The sequence below is a fragment of the Daucus carota genome, chromosome 2 (assembly GCF_001625215.2).
Source record: "Daucus carota subsp. sativus chromosome 2, DH1 v3.0, whole genome shotgun sequence".
Classification (NCBI taxonomy): Eukaryota; Viridiplantae; Streptophyta; class Magnoliopsida; order Apiales; family Apiaceae; genus Daucus; species Daucus carota.
Genome location: NC_030382.2, coordinates 15,998,541 through 16,021,349, shown reverse-complemented (window position 1 = coordinate 16,021,349; position 22,809 = coordinate 15,998,541). Strand labels below are relative to the sequence as shown.

At 32.6% G+C, this 22,809-nt stretch overlaps 1 long non-coding RNA gene across 1 annotated transcript; it reads right to left on the bottom strand.

Moving 5' to 3' along the window:
* Positions 1–4,289: 4,289 nt before the first annotated feature.
* Positions 4,290–5,176, bottom strand: LOC135150153 (uncharacterized). The gene is made up of 3 exons (XR_010288449.1): positions 5,003–5,176; positions 4,592–4,679; positions 4,290–4,383 (listed from the first exon to the last, which is right to left on the bottom strand). It is a non-coding gene; the product is annotated as an uncharacterized LOC135150153 (long non-coding RNA).
* Positions 5,177–22,809: the final 17,633 nt, after the last annotated feature.

Here is a 22,809-nt window from a genome sequence, read left to right as displayed (position 1 = left end):
ATGCTAACTAGAATCATCCTCCTGTGGATAGGATCCTGAAGACAACAACTAGAGCTAGTGAAAACAATGCTATATGGGGTACTTGTTACTAACTTTGGTATGGATAAAAGCTTATATCGGAAGGTAGGTACACATAAGATAGAGTGCAAAGTGATAATAGATGAAACTTGGACAGAATCCACATGAGTAACCTTGGCAGTCTAAATGTTTGGCAATGCTAAAGTGGCATTGCAGGGCTGAACATTCTATAATAAATGCATATAAGGAGTAATATGGTCAGCAGTATAGCAAATAAAACATGTGCCCGATCTATAAAGGAAAACTCATCTCTGTTTTACAAAATTTACATTCCACAACAAACCATAATTCCAGATTTCCATGTAATTACCAAGGATAGCAAGCCACCCAGTCATACACTAAGCTGAAATACTGTCTTTCTCCAAATACTCACCATCCAATCAAACACTAATGGGCTCTGAGCTAAATTTAGAAACTTTTCAGGAATCTCAAAAGCAGAAACTGAGCGAAAGGAAGCATATGAGCAAATGGGCTGTGAGCAAAAATCTTAAAGATTAGAAATAAAAAAGCCCGTATTAATATCAAGAAACCCACTTATGGATCTCCAAAAATGAAGATTCAGATGTCAAGAAGATCAAGAAATCATGAACAGTGGTGTCGGTGTATGCAAGTGGAACAAGCAAGTGACTTTAGACCGCTATAAAAATGACCAAAACTTTTTGCCGTAATTACATGTATTTACGACGGAACTAGCCTAAAATTTCCGTCGTAAACAGCCGGTTTTGTTGTAGTTTTGTTAATAACTGAGGAAAAAAACATGGCTAAGATGGATCCATGGTCAAGAATAGCCCTTCAACTTTACCTATAAAAATTAAAATTATAAATATATATAACTTTTTTAGATATATATGGGGGTTTAATCCACTACAAACTCCCTTAAACTAAAAACCAGAAACTAGTAATTGGAATAGTTATATTCAGTGATTATTCAGTTATATCTCAGCTCCATCCCCATCCAGCACCAGCCCCACCGCCACCCTAGCCTTCCTTCGATCACCGTCATGATTTCCACTTACCACCATTATTTTCGATATATAATTCCTAGATTCAGCCACCAATCACTAATTCATATTGCAAACATCACTAATATATGGTGCAAAAATCACCAATTTATATGATATTAATCACTAAAATTTATCAATATTTCACCTTATATATCATCAACATTACCCGCTACCTCACATCTGCTACCAAAATCCTATCGTCAGTCCTTGCCGCCGCCATCATAACACCACATCATCATCACCATATCAATCACCGTCACGACACCTTAACCACCACATCTACACCAATTATCAGCATTATGTCAAACGCAAATCTCGAGGCAGAGCTCCGACAAATCAGACAACTAATCTAGCTGCTATGGCGACCACTATGGCTTTTCTATTCAGCAGTTAAGAGTTTGCAGTTCTGAGATTTTGGAGAAATAAAGGAGAAGGAAGGCAGCGGGAGAGAAATAAGAGGGCTGGGGTTGGAGTTGAGGTGGCTGTGGTGATAGTTGCACCAATGTACTATGTTTCGATTTGCATTTGGAATGGAATTGGCGGAATAGACCACTATAACAAAATGACAGGGCTAAATGAAAACTACACATAGATTACAGTTCAACTCTTCATGATACACATACACCATAAGATCACTCAAGTTTTGCCTCTCTTACCACTTTAGGAAAGATAAAACAATTAAAAAGACACTTATACTACTACTATGAAATCTGTTGTGCAGGGATATTCAAGAACTATTCAAATTTTTCATGCTTCTTTAAACCTAATCTTATAAAATAGAGTCACTAATTTCTCAATTTTTGAGTCAGAAAAAAAATTTGAAGGAACCAATCACAGGAAGGAAAACTTAATGCTTCTAGGTTTTTATAGTTTAGAGATGGAAAGTTGCGGGGAGAATTCAATACCACATCTCTTGGTGTTGTTACACCTGTACATAAATTTATGATTTCACTCATAAATGTAATGAGAGGTAAGGAATTTTCATGTTGTCCATAACGATGTCTCCCTCTTGACGGAGGAGAGGTATAAGGTTAGTTTACAAAGCAGCCCATGGTGTTTCTATATAGTATGTATTTTATCATCACCACTATATTGTGATGGATGATAGATCTTTTTCAAATTCTTATAAATATTAATATTTTAATAAACAAGCTTACCACTTTCATATTCCTATTCCTATGTAAGCAGATTTTGCTCTTATTAGTATGGTAGTGCACATGTTACGTTGGAAAATTCTTGTACCTAGGGCAGACAAGACAAAAAATGTAGTCTTACTTTTGAGGCAAGAAGGCTCCTGGTATGAAGTATTAATTAGGATACACGCTTTGCCTATATGGTCAACAAAATCAAAATGTTTAATCCACCCATAACCTTTCACCTTTCAAGAACTCATATACTAGGATCGCTACCAAAAACACTGCAATAAACATCGGTTTTTAGACAAGCTCTTGAAAATTTTGGCTGCAATGTATGGGTGAATAAAGATGTCATTTGCTTAGACATCGGTTTGGACAGCAGACTAAAAATATTTACAACATTAGCTTTATTAAATTCTTGATGGCTCTATGTATTGTATTGTTAATTTAGAATAATTAATATCTCACTCAAAAGATACGATAATGCATGAAATAACCACTAAGTAAATAAAATATCTACAGTATCATTATATTTCAACATCCATTAGATAACAAACTAGGGTGATGTTAACAAAAATTTCTTCACACTTACATGTCAGTCACTTTGATGATGCTAAATTCAATCTTGATATTTATTAACAGAAAGCTGGTGATGAACAAAGATGGGGAAGGTGGGCCAAGTCAAACTACAAACAAAGAGGAAGCAAATTAACCGGAAGATACAATGGCCTTGGCAACATATGTGTATACTACATTAGCAGGTAATACCGAGCCCCCAAATGATGACGCGGAACAATATACCAGTAGGTGCACCTACTGAGCCTTCAAATGATGCCAAACCGCCTTTTCTTGACATCACCGAAGATTCACCAAGAACTAACAACGCAGGTATGGAAGAGTCCCGCACAGGTAATTTAATTTTATGTTCCATGTTATGAGTTCAGTTGTTAACCTTGATAATACTAACACTGATCTTTCCCTAGCCATCCTCCCTCCACAAGCTGCAGCCGGAACTATTCCAAAGCAACGACGCACGCCTAGTTACAGGTCATTGGTGATGACGATGAGGACATTGATGACATTGTGCATATAAAAACTTCTTATGGTAGTGCAACTAATCATTGATCTTATGGGTTGTCTATCATGTTTTGGAAAACCCATATATGGCCCGTTCTTATGAAGTCTGTAGGTAGAATTCTATAGCTTCATAAGAACGGGCCATTCATGGGCTTTCCAAAATAGTATAGACAACCAATAAGATCAATAATTAGTTGCACCACCATAAGAAGTTTTTAAATGCAAAATGTCATCAATGTCCTCATCGTCATTATCAATCACCTGTAACAAGGCATGCGTCGTTGCTTTGGAATAGTTCCGGCTGCTGCTTGTCAAGGGAGGATGACTAGGAAAAGATCTGTGTTAGTATTATCAAAGTTAACAACTCAACTCATAACAGGGAACATAAAATTAAATCACCTCTGCGGTGCTCTTCCATACCTGCTTTGTTATTTTTCGGTGAATCTTCGGTGATGTCAAGAAAAGGCGGTTTGGTATCATTTGAAGGCTCAGTAGGGGCACCTACTTGTGTAGTATCCATATATTGTTCTCCCATGATCTATAATTGCCTTAAAAGGTCCAATGAGTCATCATTTCGGGGCTCGGTATCATCTGCTGGTGTAGTATTCACATATGTTGCCAAGGCCATTGTATCTTTGGGTTAATTTGCTTCCTCTTTGTTTGTAGTTTGACTTGGCCCACCTTCTCCATCTTTGTTCATCACGAGCTTGCTGTTAATAAATATCAAGATTGAATTTAGCATTATCAAAGTGACTTGACATGTAATTATGAAGATATTTATGAAACAACTGAACGGTAATACAACAAAAGATTTCTAATCACTAAATCAATAAACAAATAAAAGAGAAATAATTCTATCATAGATGTATATATATTGAATTTACAAACTTAATAGAAAACGTACAAAAATATTATAATTCAAACTTATATAAAAAAGCATAACACATAATTATACATACATAAATAGGCACAAGCTATACAAATAAAAATTTCACAGCATGTAACAAATAACATGAGTTGTACGAGCCATTACCTTATGAACCATCCTTAGGATGGTGAGGAGAATGTGTCAACACTAACCAGCAACACTTCAAACAAATAGTTGCAAAATAAGAAATTAGCAAATATTTCAAGTGACAAGTATTGAAAATAGTTATATACTTATGTAACCCGGTTTTGTTTCACATAAAATTTAATCTAGGCATGGTTGAGTGAAAAAAGAATAATAATAATCTTTATATGTATTTAAAAGTAATGAGATCAGTTCTGTAGTTGAATATGTGTATAATAGCTCACCTTTTTCTAAAGCCTGTGGATGGGGGCCATGGATGGCCTTCAACCTTCTTCATTGTTCATAAAGTTACTTTGCTCATCACCAGGGCTGCTGTTAATAAATATCAAGATTGAATTTTGCATTATCAAAGTGAACAAAATTTAATTATAAAGATATATATGATACAAGTGAACTAGAATACAACAAAAAAATTTAAATCACTAAATCAATAAACAGATGAAATCAAAATAATTCTATCATAGATGTATATATTTTAAATTTACAAACATCAAAGTACATGATACAAAAATATTAAAATTCATACTTATATGAAAAATCTAAAGACATAATTATACATATACAAATAGGCACAAGCCATACAAATAAATATTTCACCGCCTGTGGCGAATGACATGAATTATATGAGCCATTACCTTATAAACCACCCTTATGTTGGTGAGGACCCTTAGGTTTGTGAGTTGAAATAGATTTTAGAGGCAATAGAGTTTAGGAAAATCAATTTATGGTAGAGTGGTTTAATATAGGTTCATGGGATAGAGGAGTGCGGCGGAGTTATGCTTTGCTTTTACGCATCCTCAACTTATAAAAGCTAGGGTAAGATGTATGTGGGTTGGTTGAACAAATATCCAATCTTGGACTTTACCTTTTTCTTAATCAAGCCCAACTAAATTCTAACCCATACACATTAAGTTTTAAATTTATTTATACCGTTCAATATCTTAGTCAAACTAGTGAACAATTTTTAAAACATTTCTTAATTTCATTCTACTCAATCCAACTACTAGTTACCGCGGGATTAAACTACTAGGCAGAGTGCAAAAAGAAATTCTCACCACCACCACACCTATCATAAAAAAAGTCAAATAAATAAAAAATAAAAATATGATCCATGATCCACTTGGACTGAATTTCTTAGCGGCCTATAATATTATTATGGATGACATAGCATTTGTTGATTTTTAGTATACAGGTGGAAGAAATTGATATGAAGAAAGCTTCTAAAGTTATATATTTTTAAAACACAAATTTTTTTTGATACATAATTGATAACATATTCCTAGAAAATAGTAATATACTTTGTGATATATTATTCTTCTTATTTAAAAATTGGAAATTAAGCTCATAAACTAAGATTACATATCCCAAAAATTTCAAACAATTTTTAAAAAATTCCAATAATTTTTAATAATTTCCAATAGAATTTCTTCCTGATCTTATAATGAACATTTTAATTTGTATCAACTTTATATTATTATATAAAATATAAAAACAATATGGTCCATATAAGTAGTTCGGATTATTTTAATTAATTAAACATCACAAGATTAAATGCATATTAGGTTATGTAAGTTAAGATTAAAATTAGAATATTGTATGTAAAAAAAGGTGAAGACAGAGTAAACATATGCCCAGTAACAATTAAGGATAATTAAAAAATAGTTTCATGTTTTAGATAAGTATATTGGATTAAAAGCTAAGTAATTTGACCACATTTGACTACAAAATCAACATACCAAATAAAAGGTTAAATTTTCATAATTTATTTTAATCAGTATTAACACATTACAATAACATAGGTACCGTTGGATCGTTCAAAATGATTTTTTTTAAATAGTTTCATGTTTCGGGGTAAGTATTTGATTAAAGGCCACATAATTTGACTGCATTTGACAACAAAATCCACACATCAAATAAAAGGCTAACTTTTTTTTAATCAATATTAACATGTTACAATAATATAGGTTACACTTTTCTAAGTGATAGAAACCGTTTGTTAGAAACTCAATTTATTATAATTGAAAATTGAGTGCCAAACAGCCAAGGATGATCTCTTAAGATCATTGCTAGGTGGAAGTCTGGGAGAAATGTTTCTGCAAACATCATCAACATTCAAGGCAAGGAGACATTTGTTGAAAATGAGTGGAAAAGAGACAAGAGAATCCTTGAGATTTCATATGCTAGTTCAACTTATGAGCTTACAAGTATTGATCAATCGTTGAAGACTAAAAGCTCGACGGATGAGAGATATTCGTTGAAAAATAACTCATCAGTTGGCAAAAAGACTCTCAAGAAGCTTAACAAGAAATATGGACCTGTTAACAAGAACTTTGTCAAAGGAGAGAGCAACTCCTCAAGAACTAATGAGAGTGTGAACATAGGTCACCTTTCTGATAAGAAACTCAAGGAGAAATTGGATGCTATAGAGACTATGCCAGTTGAGACTAAAAAGAAGAGAAACAATAGGAATGGTAAAATTGGAGTTAAGAAGCACAACAATTACACCCTCAAACCTAGTGCTCCTAGAAAAACTTGCAGTAAATGTGATAGTGTTAATCATTTATCTACATATTGTAGAATTATGATTACAACTACTTTTTCCAAAGCCTATGTCTATGCCATCTGTTTCAAATATGCACATGCCTACTATGGAAATGATGCCTGGTTTATTACCTCAAGATCCTTATGCTCATCCTAGCATCCTATACATGTTCCATCCATATTCCAATGCTTTCAATATGTCTCAATTTCATTCAAGCATGCATGTTATGAAAAATCCATGTGTTCCTCAAATGACAAATGTGCCTACTGCCCTGAACAAATTTGATACTCTAAAGTCTTAACCTAAACCAAAGATTGAGTTAAATCTTTCTAAGGGAAAGGTGGAGATTGAAGAAAAGGTTGTGAAGCCTAACAAACCTGGACCCAAAGGGATTTGGGTACCGAAATAAACTTAATCTGTTTTGGAAATGTGTGCAGGTACACAAGAAGAAGAATCTATGGTACTTAGATAGTGGTTGCTCGAGGCACATAACTGAAGATTCCTCCCTACTCACAAAGTTGGTAGAGAAAGTTGGCCCTAGCATTACCTTTGGAGATGACAACAAAGGATATACTATGGGACATGACTTGATTGCAAAAGAAAATGTCATCATTGATGAATTTGTATTGGTGTCTGGTCTTAAGCATAATTTGCTTAGCATTAGTCAACTTTGTGACAAAGGATTAAAAGTTAATTTCAATCCTGTAGCCTGTATTGTCACCAAGGGAGAAGACAACAATGTGGTACTAATTGGTCAAAGAAAAGGAAATGTGTACATAGATGATTTCAACTCAGTCAAATCAGACTCTATCACTTGCTTATTTATCAAAGCAAGCTCTGATGAAAGTTGTCTATGGCACAAAAGACTATCTCATTTAAATTTCAAGACAATGAATGACTTGGTCAAGAAGGATCTGGTTAGAGGAATTTCAAGACTGAAATTTTCCAAGGAAGACTTGTGTGCTGCTTGTCAACAAGGTAAACAAAAGAGATGCTCTTTCACAAGCAAAATTCAGTCATCAATTGCGAAGCCACTTTAACTTCTACATATAAATTTATTTGTGCCAGTCAATATCATGTCCATTTCCAAGAAAAAATTTTGTCTTGTGATTGTTGGTGATGTTTCAAAATTCACTTAGACTTTCTTCCTGCATCTAAGGATGAGGCTGGGAAAATCATTATCAATCACATCAAGGCATTAGATAATAATCCAGAAGTCAGGGTTGGAAGAATCAAAACTGACAATAGAACTGAATTCAAGAATTTAATGATGAAAAAATTCTGTGAAGGAAAAGGAATTGTTCATGAGTTCTCTGCACCAAGAACACCTCAACAAAATGGTGTGGTTGAGAGAAAGAATAGAACCTTGATTGAAGCAACAAGGACCATGTTAAATGAAGCACAATTGCCAACCTAATTTTGGGCTGAAGGTGTGAGCACTGTTTGCTTCACTCAAAATATCTCTCTAATTACTAAGTCTCATAAATTGACTCCCTTTCAACTTTTTAAAGGGAAAACGCCATCAATTAGCTTTCTTCATGTCTTTGGATGCAAGTGCTATGTTCTGAGAAATCAATGTGAAACCTAGGAAAATTTGAAGTCAAAGCAGATGAAGCTATTTTTGTTCATATTTTCCTAGGTTTTCCTAGGTGAAAACCTAGGAAAATATGAACAAACATTTTTGACGGCGATCTAAAAACTCATAGAAATTCGAATCAGCTCAATGTTGATGTTAATTGTTATTAAATTGTACCAACAAGTTCAGTATTCTCTCTTTTACTTTATTGTGAAATGTTCTAATCTTTCTTACTTTCTATAGCTAGCCATCAACTTGATCATATATTACGTTTAGCTTTGCGGCACAGTTAATCAAATTGGATGATATTAAACAACCAGCAATAAGTTATTTAATTTTCTCATGTGCCGCAAAAAAATACGTTGCTGAGAATACTCGAAAGCAATATGAGGAACGCGGTGAGTTCCTTCCATTACAACCAAATTCAAATGAAGTGGCGGCCAAAAAATCACCAATTAAGAATGCAACTGTCACCACTGGTACATATTACGTATAAATGTAGAGAGAAACCATAGACTCACCCCCCACACAGATACACATACTTGTAAGACGCTAGCTTTATTGTATAATTAGGCCTATGTGACAATATATGTAGTTTGTTTATTTCTACTAAATTATACGTTGTAATTAGGAGATGCTGATGAAAATCAACCGATGGAAGAGGAAAGTTTGGAGATTTACATAAGGGCTATTTCCTTAAGTAAAGCACTAGACAAAGTCATCAAAGGTAGTTTGTGACGATCCGAATTTTCATAAATTATTATATTATTTTTATTCATGATTTTTCAAGAAAAATGAGGAATGAAATTCAATATTTTATTCAGTTTGGTAATTTTCAAAAATATTTGTTCTTACTTTCTTTCAAAAATACAGGTTTTAATTTGTTTTTATTTTAGTGGCACCAAATCCACACTCTAGGATTTGAGGGATGTCACATAGTTGATAGTTGATACTATCATGTAGATTGTTTGCAAGCTCTCGCATTTCTTTGTAGCCATTTAACCTCTTTGTTTGATCCTTTCTTGAATATGTAATTTCAGAAGAAAACAATGTGGTGACTGATGTCCCGGATGATAATTCTGCTGCCAAGAAAGGTTGGGTTGAACAAAAACGACAGATTCGTCGACGCAAACATAAGACTAGGCTGGTGTCTGAACTTTATAGGATAACAAAGCCTATTCGGGAAACCAATAGTGTAGCAGGTCTTGTGGCCGGTGACTTACTACCAGTAGAACCTTCATGACATTCTCCGTCATCACAGGGTCCAGTGATAAAGGAGGAAATACTATCTCAACCTGAAGATCCACCAAATGATATGCCAACTATCCGACGCACCACCATATTTCAGGTTGTCAATGTGGTTGAGGACTTGGACTTTGAAGAAGAATGTAGTGATATACGCGTCAGGAGGACGCGGAGGCAGGCTTAAGAAAGTGGTAAGCTCTTTTACACATATAGGCCTATATAATCTAATTGATTATCACTTGTTCCATATTAAACTATGTTTTCTTCCTTCAGTTAATATAAAAAGAAAAAATTATGATTTCTTAATACATACCAAGTATTAATTGCGTTCAATACGAATACGACCATGTGCATCACTCAAATTCCATGGAAAACATACGTGAGTTCGAAAAATTGGATAGAAGTTCACTTTATCATTTCCTGCAAAGCCTGAACCACCAAAAGAAAAGCGGCTAATTTCGACCTGACATTAATAATTCCGGTCGAAGTTAGGCGTTCGAAAATAATATTATTTTCCACCGCATAAATTTGACCACTTGCTTCCGCTTTTTCCCACCATGATATTAGTCTAAAATAATTTCCTATCGAATATAACTAATTTTGACCGGAAACGGTCGAAAATAGCTATTTACGACTGGATTTTGACGGTCGAAATTACCCCTTTTTGTTGTAGTGAACATATCTTTCAACAAAGCACTTGCGCAACTAGTTTTCATCTTTTAATGTGCATTTAGTTGGTGCTGGTCAATATTCTTCATATTTGGGGAAGTTAATGGGAAATGTTGGAGAAAACACATCAAGCTTTTAATCCGTACATTATTGCTCTAAAGATATAATATGTTTGTCATATAGAATATTGAGAAATTTTGTATGGTGCCATTATTTATCAGAAGTGTGGTGCTAATGTATAGCATTTGTGTTCTTGTTTTTAGATCTGAATGAGTCAGGGAGCTGTGGGAACACATGTCATTCCCACATGTCATAACCAGGTACTTGTGATGAACAAGTGGCAATGTGTCATTCCCACATGTCATAACCAGGTACTTGTGATGAACAAGTGGCAATGTTGTTCTAGCGGTGTAAAATTATATACATTTGTGATGTTAGATGACCTGGATGTCACCGATTGCGTGTTTGGTTGTAAAACTGAGGATGCTTGTCTTTGAATGTTGAAAGACGGTGCAAAATTTTGAAATTTCAACAATTACATTCAAAAAATTCAAAAATTTATACAAGCATAAAAAGATTCAAGAACGAGTAACTATAGGCCCGTTGTGGTTAATTTGTTTTATTGATTTAATAGTTTACTTATTAGTATTCTTACAATATAAAATAATATTATTATTGTAAGTTGTTTAATACAATGTTGAAAACCTATTATTCCCTCTGTCCTGTATACGTTAATTTTTGGCATGCTTTTAAGACTCTTTTAAAATATAATTCCATAATATATTTTTTAATTTTTTATGATTTGATGTTTAAACTTTTATTCAAACAAAGAAAATTTTAGAAAAACATTATGGAACTAAACTTTATACAGACAGTGAACCTATACAATTCACCGGAGGGAGTACTATTTATAAGTTATTTTTATTTTAGGTTTTCATATCACTAAAAATAAAAAATCATACGGATAATAATATATGTTATTCTATTAATTTTCATATCATAAATTTAGAAAACTCAACACAAATTTTAAAATTAAAAATTTTAAAAAAATTCAAGTTTAAATAAAGTAAAATGAAAAGAACTTTTCTACATATTATATAATATCATATTAAGATAAGAAATATTAAAAATAGGGCAAAGATATCATGTGGATTATTTATTTTGTCTTTTCAGGAGGAACCAAAATTTGACTCCATGGATGGCTTGATATTTCTATATGGACGGTTAGGTATACCGCTAATTCATCTTTCACATGTATATAGGCTATCATTGTTAGTTAATAAAATTAATAGCATAAAATAAATTAATTATTAAAAAAATATTTGAACTTATTTAATTATTATAGCCATTAAAAATGATTATTGTTTGCAATAATTAATATATTTATTCATATTTAATAGTAATCATAAGAAATATAATTAACGAAGAAGTATAATAAATTTTTTATAAATTATTAATTATTTCACTATTATGAAGTGTTTATAATTTATTTTTTAAGATTAATTTTTTTATATGTTCACTATATAATTTAAAATTTTTAGTACATCCATAAAACATAGTTCAGACTAGCCAAATGACTCATATGAATAGTTCAAAAATTGAAATGATCAAATTTATGCTATTAAGAAAATATCATTGCTAATAACCAAAAATTCATATATGATACAACAACTTAAAAAAAACTAACTCTAACCACCACTAGCTTAGAATAATCCAAAGGGTACTCTACATGCTTCCCAAATGGAACCTAACCAATTGAACTCTACGTGCTTTCTCAAAAGATGGAACATTTTCATTTTCAATCCTAACTCAAAAGGTTATAAATAATAGCAACCATGACGAAAAGATTGCTAAGCAAGTATAACTAGAATGGTAGGATATAATTCAGTTAAGAAGAGTGTTTCAATTACAATAGAATTGGTTTCAATAAAAACAATAGTGAAATGAATATTTTCAAGATAGGCAACGTAGGGGTGTGATAAATTATCAAAACAACCTTAGTTTTTCAAAGTTTATGAATCCAACCTTTCTTTGAAAATTTCCAAATTATTTCATTTAAAACTTCTTTGCCTTTGAATAATATTTTTCTTGAAAGTATTAAATAAGACAATATAGTAAATATATACATATATATAGTATTTATATAAACATATAGTAATATATATATATATACACACATAAGTTCTATAGAGACCACTTTATTTGCAGACCGTGGAGACCACTTATATTCTGCAAATAAAATATTGCATAAAAACATTACAAAACTCAAAATTTTGCAAATCAAAATACTGCAGAATACATTATTTTGAGAAGAAATATCACCAATTCATTAGAATTATTAATGAACATCTATGTTTAATAAGTAGAATGTGTATGTTCGGCAAATTGAACAAATGTTCCGCAAACTAAACATATTCCGTAGGATAAAATATTATATAATATTCTACATGCAAAACATACATGATATTCAAGATTTTAAATGATATAATGATCTTTGTACAACATGATTTACAAAATTATGAGTTTTTCAATATTTTTATGCATATTTTACTTGCAGAACATAAACGGTCTCCACGGTCTCTAAAAACAGTGGTCTCCATAGAACTTTACTCTACACACATATATTTAAATATATTCTCATATATTTAAATATATATAATATACATATAACTATGAGTAAATAAATATATATATATATATAAAGATATATATAACTTCCTCTAAATATAAATATATTTATGCACATAATATAATATATATATATATACACACACTTAATTATATAATTGCTTATGTAAAATATAAATACATATACTATATACATATATATTTATTTAAATATATATACATATAAATATACATATACATATGTTTACGAACATGTATACATATATATTATATATATTATATTTAATAAAATATACATATATACATACATATAAATATATTTGTACATATACAAATATATAAGTGCACACATATATAAAATGTCACTTCCATATGGATGTCTGTGAAAGCTTGATGTATGTCACTGAGCAATAGGCTTTGGCATATCTTGCATAGGCTGGGCATTTGTCTTGGCTTGGCTTTGGAACAAATGACTTGTTATGACTGATCAATTCTTCGATTGATAAATACTTTGCAAACTCCGTACGTGACGCTTAGTGCACTGGTCTGGTTCACAAGCGACCAACACTGAAGTCAAACATTGTACCTTCTTTGTCAGCAACCATTGATCAGTCGATTCCGGGTTAGTTTATGCTTGAGTTTGTTGATTATAAATAACCAACCAAGATATATAGAAATATCTTGCTTCAGGGGTTGCACTAAAATCTTCCGAGTACTTAGACAACATCTTCCTTGTTTCCACAATCTTGAATACTCCAATCTTTATTCTTCACTAAGGCATGAACATATTAATGAACTTCTTCAAGTGAACTTATTCCTTCAAGACTGTAGATGGCTTCTTCAACCTTTGTCTTCGTATCTTCTGATTCCGGTGTAGGCTTAGTGTTATTTACTTGTCATGTTCTATTGTTGAGTTATCATCCCTATGTAACAGATAGGGTTGTCTTTACATTTACACTTACAGGTTCTCTCTGACTTCTTCGCTTCCCTCACACAGCAACTCAATCTTTTTCCACATATCATATGCTGAGCTACATGTTAACACATTGCCACACATGACTTTGTCATTTGAAAGTGAATCCAGCAGAATTAACTACAGGTGATCATCCAGGGCTACTTTTTCTTTTTCAATTTCAGTCCATTCACTAGGCTTCTTTGGTACCTAGTGAGCTGGAACGATCCTGTCATCATCGGTGCATGATGGAATTTCTTTCTGCGGGATAAATGGGCCATTCACCAATAAACCAGGATAGGGCTGGTTTGAAGACTTGATGAATAACATTATCTTCCATTTCCAAATGTTGTAATTTTCTTTGTCGAACGCTGGAATCTTGATGCTTGACTTCTGCATACTTGACACGATCTCTTGATTTGTTTACAAGATTATGAAAACATCCAGACCGGCTATGATACCCGTTGTTGGTCCTCGAATGTATTGCAGATGGGGGGTTGAATGCAATACCGATACATTTAAATCTTAATTTAACAACCAATTAGAGATTTAATTATAGCAGCAGAGTGAGATGCAAACTAAGTTATGAACACTTGTAGTTTAAATTCACAAAATAAATGGTTTATTTATTTTGTTGTTTTGCCACAACCTCGAAAAATAATTCTTGAGCTTCGTTTCTCAAGGAATACACTTGTGTTTCACTCCCTTGGTGTTCTCTCTGTTTGATCTTCTCAGATTCACTCAACTCTCCTTATAGCTCAAGCTCTGGTTCCTAGACTTATATCAGAGTTTAACCTAACTTGGCGACCACAGCATCTGCAGATATATAAAGTAGACTTTTGCTTTTGCGGCTACTTTACAGAGTACAGCCCATGTGACATTCCTAAAATGCTATTCAACAGTTGTTACATTGTATAAAAAGTAACCAAGGAACATACTGTTTTGAGTACAACAGAAGTGGATGGATAGTGACTTGTCTCCTTTCCAGGTAGCTATCCACGACTTTGTGTATACTTGAGCTTCAAGATGTAGGCTTGGTAGGTCTGCTACAAAACATCTTTTCTGCAGCATTCCTAAGGTTGAACATCTTTATCTGCCACAGGATTGACTTGATGTGGAATCAAATCTAATCCAAGATCTCCGGTGACAGTGACATAGAGACACCAGAATTTGCTGTCAAACAATGATTGGAATGACAGTGGCTTCCTGAATACGCTTTGGGTAGGAACGCCAGTGTTCTGCTGTGATGCGAGCGGAAACTTGCTGTCTGCGGAGTTCCATCCAATGTTGTTGTCAAATACAAACTTGCTGTCATGACCTTGCAACTGTCTGCCTTGTGAAGTACTGCTGTCAACCGTCTTAACAGTAGAAAACTTTTATTCTTGCTGTCATTTATCTTCACGCCTTAAGGCATGAACAATTGTGAATTGAACTTCTTCCAAGTGTACAAACATTACAACTGACAATAATAAAATGACACTACAAAGACATACATGGATGTGACAGTATGTTCAACTTAAATGAATCTAAGTACATGAAAATGTTAAGTTGACTGCTGTCTATCACCCATAAATCCTAACGGAAGGAGAATTTGTCAATCTAGCTCTCATGGCCAACTCCTTATATCAAGAAGAAAACGCTGCAACAAGAAGTATTTACTACTAACCTAGTTGAGTTATCTAAAGATGAATGCAATGCTACGATAAATGAAATGTCTACTGAATTATATCATCTGCCTGTCTCTTTAAAATCTCTCACTACGGAAAACAATAGGATTAAGGAAGCAAACACTTTTCTGAGTGATAGAAACAGTTTGTTAGAAACTCAATTTATTGAGTTTGAGAAATTCAAAATTGAGTGCCAAACAGCCTAGGATGATCTCTTTACTGTTTTAAATAGAAAAGAAATCAAGAAGAAATAGCTTGAAAAAGAACAGGAGATCATTGCTAGGTGGAAGTCATGGAGAGATGTTTCTGCAAACATCATCAACATTCAAGGCGGGGAGACATTTGTTGAAAATGAGTCGAAAAGAGATAAGAGAATCCTTGAGATTTCATATGCCAGTTCGACTGATGAGCTTACAGGTATTGATCATTCGTTGAAGACTAAAAGCTCGACGGATGAGAGATATCCGTTGAAAAATAACTCATTAGTTGGCAAAAAGACTCTCAAAAAGCATAACAAGAAATATGGACCTGTTAACAAGAACTTTGTCAAAGTAGAGAGCAACTCCTCAAGAACTAATGAGAGTGCGAACATAGGTCGTCTTTCTGATAAGAAACTCAAGGAGAAATTGGATGCTATAGAGACTAAGCCAGTTGAGACTAAAAAGAAAAGAAACAATAGGAATGGTAAAATTGGAGTTAAGAAGCACAACAATTACACTCCCAAAGCTAGTGCTCCTATAAAAACTTGCAGTAAATATGATAGTGTTAATCATTTATCTACAAATTGTAAAATTATGGCTACTCCTACTTTTTTCAAAGCCTATGTCTATGCCATCTGTTTCAAATATGCATATGCCTGCTATAGACATGATGCCTGGTTTATTACCTCAAAATCCTTATGCTCATCCTAGCATCCCATACATGTTTCATCCATATTTCAATGCTTTTCAATATGTCTCAATTTCATTCAAGCATGCATGTTATGAAAAATCCATGTGTTCCTCAAATGACAAATGTGCCTACTGCCATGAGCAATTTTGATACTCTAAAGTCTTAACCTAAACCAAAGATTGAGTTAAATCTTTCTAAGGGAAAGGTGGAGATTGAAGAAAAGGTTGTGAAGCCTAACAAACCTGGACCCAAAGGAATTTGGGTACCAAAACAAACTTAATCTGTTTTGGAAATGTGTGCGGGTACACAAGAAGAAGAATCTATGGTACTTAGATAGTGGTTGCTCCAGGCACATGACTGGAGATTCCTCCCTACTCACAAAGTTGGTAGAGAAAGTTGGCCCTAGCATTACCTTTGAAGATGACAACAAAGGATATACTATGGGACATGGAATGATTGCAAAAGAAAATGTCATCATTGATGAATTTGTATTGGTGTCTGGTCTTAAGCAAAATTTGCTTAGCATTAGTCAACTTTGTGACAAAAGATTTAAACTTAATTTCAATCATGTAGCCTGTGTTGTCACCAAGGGAGAAGACAACAATGTGGTACTAATTGGTCAAAGAAAAGGAAATGTGTACATAGATGATTTCAACTCAGTCAAGTCAGACTCTATCACTTGCTTATTTAGCAAAGCAGGCTTTGATGAATGTTGGCCATGGCACAAAGGATTATCTCATTTAAATTTCAAGACAATGAATGACTTGGTCAAGAAGGATCTGGTTAGAGGAATTTCAAGACTGAAATTTTCCAAGGAAGGCTTGTGTGCTGCTTGTCAACAAGGTAAACAAAAGAGAAGGTCTTTCACAAGCAAAAATTCAGTCATCAATTGTGAAGCCACTTTAACTTCTACATATGGATTTATTTGGACCAGTCAATATCATGTCCATTTCCAAGAAAATATTTTGTCTTGTGATTGTTGATGATGTTTCAAAATTCACTTATACTTTCTTCGTGCATCCAAGGATGAGGATGGAATTGTTGATGATGTTTCAAAATTCACTTAGACTTTCTTCGTGCATCCAAGGATGAGGCTGGGAAAATCATTATCAATCACATCAAGGCATTAGATAATAATCCAGAAGTCAAGGTTGGAAGAATCAAAACTGACAATGGAACTGAATTCAAGAATTTAATGATTAAAAAATTTTGTGGAGGAAAAGGAATTGTTCATGAGTTCTCTGCACCAAGAACACCTCAGCAAAATGGTGTGGTTGAGAGAAAGAATAGAACCTTGATTGAAGCAGCAAGGACCATGTTAAATGAAGCACAATTGCCAACCTATTTTTGGGCTGAAGCTGTGAGCACTGTTTGCTTCACTCAAAATATCTCTCTAATTACCAAGTCTCATAACTTGACTCCCTTTCAACTTTTTAAAGAGAAAACGCCACCAATTAGCTTTCTTCATGTCTTTGGATGCAAGTGCTATGTTCTGAGAAATGAAGGTGAAAACCTAGGAAAATTTGAAGTCAAAGCAGATGAAGCTATTTTTGTTGGATACTCTAGTGGAAAATCCTACAGAATGTACAATTTGAGAATCAACATTGTTATGGAACCAATTCATGTGGTTTTTGATGATAAGAAAATTCAAGGCTTAACTATGAAGGATTTCATGACAATCTCAAATTAGAAAATGAAGCTTAAGATATGCGCTCCATTCTGTGCTATAGCTATACTCAAATCTTATGAAAACAATTTTGTACTCACTCAATTTTTTCAAAAATTCCCTCTTACATCTATTATATATTATTTGCATTTATTTTTGGTCAGGCCATTATATTCTCCCATATTAGGATATATTATACAGATTTCTAGGTGCAAATCTGTGGTTCTCTAACAAAAATAAATATAAAAATGTCTTATTTTCAAATTTTAAGTGTCAGATGCCAATACAGTGTCTATGCGGCGGCCATATTACACATTTGGATAAACAAACATTTTTGACGGCGATCTAAAAACTCATAGAAATTCGAATCAGCTCAATGTTGATGTTAATTGTTATTAAATTGTACCAACAAGTTCAGTATTCTCTCTTTTACTTTATTGTCAAATGTTTTAATCTTTCTTACTTTCTATAGTTAGCCATCAACTTGATCTTATATTACGTTTAGCTTTGCGGCACAGTTAATCAAATTGGCTGATATTAAACAACCGGCAATAAGTTATTTAATTTTCTCATGTGCCGCAAAAAAATATGTTGCTGAGAATACTCGAAAGCAATATGAGGAACGCAGTGAGTTCCTTCCATTACAACCAAATTCAAATGAAGTGGGAGCCAAAAAATACCAATTAATAATGCAACTGTCACCACTGGTACATGATTTTAAAGTTTTTTCGGACACTTACTTTAGCTTTCACAGATTCACATATTATGTATAATTGTAGAGAGAAACCATAGACTCACCCCCACAAAAATACACATACTTGTAAGATGCTAGCTTTATTGTATAATTAGGCCTATGTGACAATATATGTAGTTTGTTTATTTCTACTAAATTATACGTTGTAATTAGGAGTTGCTGATGAAAATCAACCGATGGAAGAGGAAAGTTTGGAGATTTACATAAGGGCTCTTTCCTGAAGTAAAGCACTAGACAAAGTCATCAAAGGTAGTTTTTGACCACCGGGATTTTCATAAATTATTTTATTATTTTTATTCATGATTTTTCAAGAAAAATGAGGAATGAAATTCAATATTTTATTCAGTTTGGTAATTTTCAAAAATATTTGTTCTTACTTTCTTTCAAAAATACAAGTTTTAATTTGTTTTTATTTTAGTGGCACCAAATCCACACTCCCAGATTTGAGGGATGTCACATAGTTGATAGTTGATACTATCATGTAGATTGTTTGCAAGCTCTCACATTTCTTTGTAGCCATTTATCCTCTTTGTTTGAGCCTTTCTTGAATATGTAATTTCAGAAGAAAACAATGTGGTGACTGATGTCCCGGATGATGATTCTGCTGCCAAGAAAGGTTGGGTTGAACAAAAACGACAGATTCATTGACGCAAACATAAGACTAGTCTAGTGTCTGAACTTTATCGGTTAATAAAGCCTATTAGGGAAACCAATGGTGTAGCAGGTCTTGTGGCCGGTGACTTACTACCAGTAGAACCTTCAGGACATTCTCCGTCATCACACGGTCCGGTGATAAAGGAGAAAATACTATCTCAACCTGAATATCCACAAAATGATATGGCAACTATCCGACGCACCACCACATTTGAGGTTGTCAATGTGGTTGAGGACTTGGACTTTGAAGAAGAATGTAGTGATATACGCGTCAGGAGGAGGCGAGGCAGGCTTAAGAAAGTGGTAAGCTCTTTTACACATATAGGCCTATATAATTTTATTGATTATCACTTGTTCCATATTAAACTATGTTTTCTTCCTTCAATTAATAGAAAAAGAAAAAAACTATGATTTCTTAATACATACCAAGTATTAATTGCGTTCAATACCAATTCGACCATGTGCATCACTTAAATTCCTGGAAAACATATGCGAGTTCGAAAAATTGGATAGAAATTCACTTTATCATTTCTTGCAAAGCCTGAACCACTAGAAGAAAAACGGCTAATTTCGACCCCTTTTTTCAACCCGACATTAATAATTCCGTCGAAGTTAGGCGTTCGAAAATAATGTTATTTTCAACCACATAAATTTGACCACTCGCTCCCGCTTTTTCCCGCCATGATTTTAGTCTATAATAATTTCCTGTCGAATATATAACTAATTTTGACCGGAAACGGTCGAAAATAGCTATTTACGACTGGATTTTGACGGTAGAAATTAGCCCTTTAGTTTGTAGGAAACATATCTTTCAACAAAGCACCTGCGCAACTAGTTTTCATCTTTTAATGTGCATTTAGTTGGTGCTGGTTAATTTTCTTCATATTTGGGGAAGTTAATGCGAAATGTTGCACAAAACACATCAAGTTTTTACTCTGTACATTATTGCTCTAAAGATATAATATGTTTTTCATATAGAATATTGAGAAATTTTGTATCGTGCCATTATTTATTAGAAGTGTGGTGCTAATGTATAGCATTTGTGTTCTTGTTTTTAGATCTAGATGAGTCATGGCGTTGTGGGAACACATGTCATTCCCACATGTCATAACCAGGTTTTTGGAAACTTGTCATGAACAAGTGGCAATGTTGTTCTTGCGGTGTAAGATTATATACATTTGTGATGTTAGATGACCTGGAACTGTCTTTGCATGTTGAAAGATGGTGCAAAATTTTGAAATTTTAGCAATTACATTCAAAAAATTCAAAAATTTATACAAGCATAAAAAGATTAAGAACGAGTATCTATACGCCCGTTGTGGTTAATTTGTTTTATTGATTTAATAATTTACTTATCAGTATTCTTACAATATAAAATAATATTATTATTGTAAGTTGTTTAATACAATGTTGAAAACCTATACAATTCATCGGAGGGAGTACTATTTATAAGTCATTTTTATTTTAGGTTTTCATATCACTAAAAATCATAAATCATACTGATATAATATATGTTATTCTATTAACTACCATATCATAAATTTAGATAACTCAACAAAAATTATAAAATTAAATATTTTAAAAAAAATTCAAGTTTAAATAAAGTAAAATGAAAAGAACTTTTCTACATATTATATAATATCATATTAAGATAAGAAATATTAAAAATAGAGCAAAGATATCATCTGGATTATTTATTTTGTCTTTTGAGGAGGAACCAAAATTTGACTCCATGGATGGCTTGATATTTCTATATGGACGGTTAGGTATACCGCTAATTCATCTTTCACATGTATATAGGCTATCATTGTTAGTTAATAAAATTAATAACATAAAATAAATTAATTATTAAAAAAGAAAGATTTGAACTTATTTAATTATTATAGCCATTAAAAATGATTATTGTTTGTAATAATTAATATATTTATTCATATTTAATAGTAATCATAAGAATTATAATTAACGAAGAAGCATAATAAATTTTTTATAAATTATTAATTATTTCAATATTTTGAAGTGTTTATAATTTATTTTTTAAGATTAAAATTTTTTATATGTTCATTATATAATTTAAAATTTTGAGTTCATCGAGAAAACATAGTTCAAACTAGCTAAATGACTCATATGAATAGTTGAAAAACTGAAATGATCAAATTTATGTTATTCAGAAAATATCATTGCTAATAACCAAAAATTTATATATGATACAACAACTTAAAAAAACTAACTCTAACCACCACTAGATTTAGAATAATCCAAAGGATACTCTACATGCTTCCCAAATGGAACCTAACCAAATGAACTCTACCTGCTTTCTCAAAAGATGGACTATTTTCAATCCTAACTCAAAACGTTATAAATAATAGCAACAATGACCAAAAGATTGCTAAGCAAGTATAACTAGAATAGTAAGATAGATATAATTCAGTTAAGAAGAGTGTTTCAATTACAATAGAATTGGTTTCAAATAAAAACAATAATGAATACAGATGGTCAGTTACCTAAAGTATTCCTGCCAGATGTTGGACATAAAGGCCTTGTATGGAAGTTAGAGGTTTGGGGTAAAATTAGAGCTTTGAGGTGTTTTAGAGGTTTGACCACTAAAATAAGCTAATATTAGTTTGACCACTAAAATAAGCTAATATTAGTGTTTGGTAGTTAGGGAATTAAAATAGAGGTTTGCATCCAAGAAGCTAATTTTGAAAAAGCTATTTTTCAACTTAAAGATACAACCTCACGTATTCAACAAAATTTATTCATAGCTTCAACAAAATATTACAAGTCAAAGAAACAATAATATATACTCCACAAAATTGATATACAGATTCAACAAAATATTGCAACTCAAAGAAACAAACTCACATATTCAACACAATTGATTTATAGATTCAACAAAATATTGAAAGTCAAAGAATGTAAGTCAAAGAAGTAATCAATATATTTACATACTCTACTTCTTTGTTCATCAGTATTTCTATCAATTTCTTGTGTTTGTGCAGCGCTTTCATCTACAGATCTGATCCTTCCTTTTCCAAATAAATTTTAAAAAGTTTCTTTTCTTTCTCTTGCTCTTAAATCTTTATCTGACCAAGCTGTGAATCTTGGTATAGAACGGATAACTTCACTTTCAATCTTAATCCACACTCTATCCACATAGAACAACTACAAAAAACATTAAAAAAATATGTTATAATGACA